The following is a 5,481-nucleotide window of genomic DNA, read 5'->3' on the forward strand; positions in this document are numbered from 1 at the left end:
TGGAAAGGATGTATAGCCGAAACAGTCTTCATCTACCATTCAGCAACGGGAAATTTGCTCCCAAATAACGGAAACCTGCGCCAAGATCTGGTGAAAGAACTATAGTGGCAGCTTGGATCTAAACCAGCTAATGGTGGTGGTGCAGCTAATGGTGGTGGTGATGATGTAGGGTAGTTCTGAAGATAACAATTGTACTGATAAAAGTACTGATGATAATAATGGTTGTACAGAAAAAGATGAAAAGAAAACAACACGTTGTTTAGTGTGATCTGCATAACCAGTGGTGGTGATAATGATGATGATGATGGTGGTGGTGGATATAATGATGATGATGATGGTGGTGGTGGATATAATGACGACGAGAAAAGTAGACCAAGAAGGCAGTCGACATCGGTGACTGGGTAGCAGAGACCCAGGCCGTTGAACTCTGGCCCGCCTCATCTCCTGTTTATTATTCATGTTATTTTTCGTATCTGCAGACGATTCTATGCAGCTTAGGGCAGACTTTTGGAACTGGAGGGGTTGGGTATCGTCTGGTGTACGTTAACCCCTGCTCTGCTAGGGGGCTCTTAGCTGAATAAAATCGTCCGGTGGTAGCAAGAATAAACTATAAATTACATCATCGTATTGAAGGGGTGTGATGTCGGTACAACTAACCCCGTCCCAATAACGTCCTGCTGTAGTTGTAAATGGATAGATAGATAGATAGATAGATAGACAGATAGATTGAGAGACAAATACACGATGGGTTGATAGGTTGATACATTGATATACCGATAGATAGAGAGACAGACGGATAGATAAGTAAATACACTGATAGATAATTCAATATATAAAAGGAAGCTGGGATTGAACCCCAGCCGTCCAACCTCAAACTGGGAATTTATCCATCTCGGTCGTTCTCGCCTCCTGCTTACCAGTCTTCCATCCTGTCTCTTATTATATCTCCTCTTATCATGCTCCTTCTTTATCGCAGTTTCTCTCTCTCTCTCATAGTTTCATTGTCACACTTATCAATTCTCATGTTATGCCATACTGTACGATACCCTCATTCCATTTTTTATCATCTTCATCATACTCTCTCCATTATAACTATATTGATCAAATTCTCATTATTATACTACGTTCCTCTTTCGTCAGCCTCTTTCTTACTATGTTTCTCGTATCATTGTCTCTGTGTAATAAAGTATACTTATTTTACTTTGTTCACAAATCTGTACCTCATACCAATTAATCTGGCCAGGCATGTATGGCAATACTGTTCCTGCTGAGATTCTGATTGGCTGGAGGTGCTTGTTCGATTTCGTTGTTTGCTTAAACCGATGCTCTCTTTATTATCAGATGTGATGCTGAGTTTGTCGACAATACAATCGTGAAAAGCAATAAGAAATCCGTTATATGCTTAACAACAATGAAATTTTCGTAGGAAGATAGAAATATGAGTCAACAAAGTATTATAAGAGTCCAAGTCAAAGTCAGCATTCGAAAAATTCCTTTATGTCTCCGACACTCCTTAATATTCCGACACTCCTTAATATAACAGAAAATTAAGGAAACCTGCTTAATCTAAACATTGGTATAACACACATTTAAATTATAAGATCAGTTCGAACCCTTTAATCGTGCCACAACTCTGAATAATTAAAAATTCTAAAGGGGAAGGAGATTCGAAAAAATTGCAAAAATCAAAGTAGGCTAAAGGAAAACTATTTCATTATATCTCCTTTATTATCACAATACGAACTGATTTTAAAATTTAAATGTGTTATGCCAACGCTTAGATTAAGCAGGTTTCCTTAATTTTCTGTTATATTATGGAGTGTCGGAGACATAAAGGAATTGTTCGAATGCTGACCTTGACTTGGACTGTTTAAATACTTTGTTGACTCATATCTCTATCTTCCTACGAAAACATCATTGTTGTTAAGCATATAACGGATTTCTTACTGCTTTTCACGAGTATTTTGTCGACAAACTCTGTATCACATCTCATAATAAAGAGAGCATCGGTTTAAGCAACAACGAAATCGAACAAACACCTCCAGCCAATCAGAATCTCAGCAGGAACAGTATTGCCATACATGCCTGGCCAGATTAATTGGTATGAGTTTTTTTTTTTTTTTTTTTTTATAGTACTGTATTGCAGCTATCGCCAAACGACTGTATTAAGTTCAGAGTGAGTCGTAAATTTACCAAAGTTAAGCAAATACTGGCTGTTGCCTGGACAACATAATAATGACCCTAAAATGAGAAAGAAAGGACGAATAAATAAATGACGGAAGACAAGACTGGGAAAGAGAAAGAAAGGAGGAAGAAGAAAAAGCATGAAGGAAAAAAAAAAAAAAAAAGTTAAAGTGAGAGAGATACAAAGTGTCGTCAAGTGGACTCCCCCATACCTGAATGTGCAGTGGTTGAAGACTCCTTGTGATCACTAGGCTGGTAGAGAGATATAAAGTGTTGTCAAGTGGTTAAAGTATGACATGCTGAGAAAAGTGCACCAGGATCAGTAAGTGTGGTCACCTGGACTCAGTGGAGTAAGATTAATGTGATGCGGTCAGCTGGGTTCAGTAAAGCAAGACTAAACTTGTACGTTTAGCTGGGCACAGTGAGGTAAGATAACACTGGTGTGGTTAGCTGGACACAGTGAGGTGAAACAACATTGGTGAGGTTAGCTGGGCACAGTGAGGTAAGATAATACTGGTGTGGTTAGCTGGGTACAATGAGGTAAGATAACACTGGTGTGGTTAGCTGGACATAGTGAGACAAGATAATGCTGGTGTGGTTAGCTGGGCACAGCGAGGTAAGATAATACTGATGTGGTTAGCTGGGTACAATGAGGTAAGATAACACTGGTAAGATTAACTGGGCACAGTGAGGTAAGATAACAATGGTAAGGTTAGCTGGGCACAGTGAGGTAAGATAACACTGGTGTGGTTAGCTGGACACAGTGAGACAAGATAATGCTGGTGTGGTTAGCTGGGCACAGTGAGGTAAGATAATACTGGTGTGGTTAGCTGGGTACAATGAGGTAAGATAACACTGGTAAGATTAACTGGGCACAGTGAGGTAAGATAACAATGGTAAGGTTAGCTGGGCACAGTGAGGTAAGATAACAATGGTAAGGTTAGCTGGTCACAGTGAGGTAAGGTAGGCCTAATACTGGTGTGGTTAGCTGGGCAGAGTGAGGTAAGATAATACTGGTGTGGTTAGCTGGGCAGAGTGAGGTAAGATAATACTGGTGTGGTTAGCTGGGCAGAGTGAGGTAAGACAATACTGGTGTGGTTAGCTGGGCACAGTGAAGTAGAATAACATTGCTTCATCTTGCCCTTCCGTCACTTCGGCCATTTTACTTCTTTGCTGGCATGTACTCCTCATAATCATCATCTTCAACTACGATGCACCACAGACTAAGTATGCATTTTACGAATATCCTTGCTTTTTTGTTATCCCCTTTTCCATGATTCTTCTTTACTTCCTTTACATTTTCTTCTGTACCCTTTTCTTCCACTAATAGTTCCTTTTCCTCACTTTCCTTATCTTTATTTTTGCCAAGCACGCAGCGTATCAGTTTGCTGACCTTAGACATGGCTGAAGATTTTAAAGTACATAGTAGATATGAAAAAACACGGATGATAAAGATTTTGTAAAACTATTGTGTCAGATACGTACCACGTATAAAAAGTAAAAAAAAAAAAAAAAAAAAAAACTCCTTATAATACTGTATGAACAGATGTATAAAACGCAGGCAAGCAAAAAAATGGAAAACAAGAGAAATTCGGCACATCAAGTCAAGGTATGCGTGGGCTCTCTCATTAGAGCATAATTACTTTCTAGGTATCCTGGAACGCGGCGATTATGACAACTGCGTATATTATAAGGGAAGGTGTTTGGCTAATTGTAGGGCAGGAATGATAAAGTCATATTTTCATTCATTCATTCATTGCCAGACGCCATGTATCCCAGACGGGGTGGCCAAGGGCTTAGAGTTAATTGTTTTACAGGGAGGGGCACTAATCCTCCACCAACCCCACTTGACACGTAGGGATGCCAACAGCATCTGGTGTTCCCAGGCGGTCACCCATCCAAGTACTAACCAGACCCAACGTTGCTTAACTTCGCTGATCGGACGGGAAGCGGTGTACTCAACGTGGTATGGCCGTTGTAGGGCAGGAATGATAAAGTCATATTACTGGTAGTAATTTAAGAATGAATCAGGAAGGATAATTTGGTAGTAGTTGCCCAAGAAGGAGGCAGGCGCTGAATAGGAGGGTATGGAATACAGGAAAGACAGAAGGACTGGTAAGAGAGTTTGAAGGGACGGAGAATGACAAGACATGAGGAAGGAGATGGGGTGAGGAAGAAGGGATGGGGAAATGAAAGAGGTGAGGAAAGGAAATGGAATGTGGGAAGGAGATGGGATGAGGGAAGAATAGCGAATGAGGAAAGGAGAAGGGATGGGGGAAGGAGATGGGATGGGGGAAGGAGATGGGATGGGGGATGGAGATGTGATGGGGGAAGGAGATGGGATGGGGGATGGAGATGGGATGAGGGGAGGAAAGCGAATGAGGGAAGGAGAGCGAATGAGGGAAGAAGAAAGGATGGGAGAAGGGGAAGGGATGAGGGAAGAAGATGGGATGGGGGAAGGAGAAGGAGTGGGAAGGGACAGGTGATGGGGGAAGGAGAAGGGATGGGGGAAGGGGCGAGGGTAAAGAGAAGGACTGGGGGAAGGAGAAAGGGTGCGGGATGGAGATGGGATGGGGGAAGAAGGAATGGGCGAAAGAAAGGTGCGAGGGAAGGAGAAGGGATGGAGGAAGGAAATGGGATTGGGAAGGATATAGGATGGAGGAAGGAGATGGGATGGGAAAGGGAAATGGGTTGAGGAAGGAAATGGGATGGGGGAAAGAGATGGGATGGGGACGGGAAATGGGTTGGAGGACGGAAATGGGATGGGGAAAGGAGATAGGATGGGGAAGGGAAATGGGTTGGGGGAAGGAAATGGGATGAGGGAAGGAGATGGGATGGGGGAAGGAGGTGGGATGGGGGAAGGAGGTAGGATGGAGGAAGGAGATGGGATGGGGGAAGGAGATGGGATGGAGGAAGGAGATGGGATGGGGGAAGGAGATGGGATGGAGGAAGGAGATGGGAAGGGGGAAGATGGGATGGGGGAAGGAGATGGGATGGGGGAAGGAGATGGGATGGGGAAAGGAGATGGGATGGAGGAAGGAGATGGGATGGGGGAAGGAGATGGGATGGGGGAAGGAGGTGGGACGGGGGAAGGAGATGGGACGGGGGAAGGAAGTGGGTTGGGGAAAGGAGATGGGATGGGGGAAGGAGATGGGATGGGAGAGGGAGATGTGATGGGGGAAGGAGATGGGATGAGGGAAGGAGAACGGTCGTCTGAGGGTTTACGTAACCAAACTTTCTCTACAAATCAGAAGTTAGGGAGAGGGCAGCCTGATGGAGGACCACAAGGTGACATGA

General features: G+C 43.4%; 1 non-coding gene across 1 annotated transcript; it reads right to left on the bottom strand.

Annotated features, from left to right (window-relative positions):
* Positions 1-4,045: 4,045 nt before the first annotated feature.
* LOC145406269 (5S ribosomal RNA) lies at positions 4,046-4,164 on the bottom strand. The gene has a single exon (XR_013898522.1). It is a non-coding gene; the product is annotated as a 5S ribosomal RNA (ribosomal RNA).
* Between the last annotated feature and the right edge of the window lie 1,317 nt (positions 4,165-5,481).

The sequence above is a fragment of the Coenobita brevimanus genome, chromosome 69 (assembly GCF_032717465.1).
Source record: "Coenobita brevimanus isolate Jiangsu-jjx chromosome 69, ASM3271746v2, whole genome shotgun sequence".
Taxonomy (NCBI): domain Eukaryota; kingdom Metazoa; phylum Arthropoda; class Malacostraca; order Decapoda; family Coenobitidae; genus Coenobita; species Coenobita brevimanus.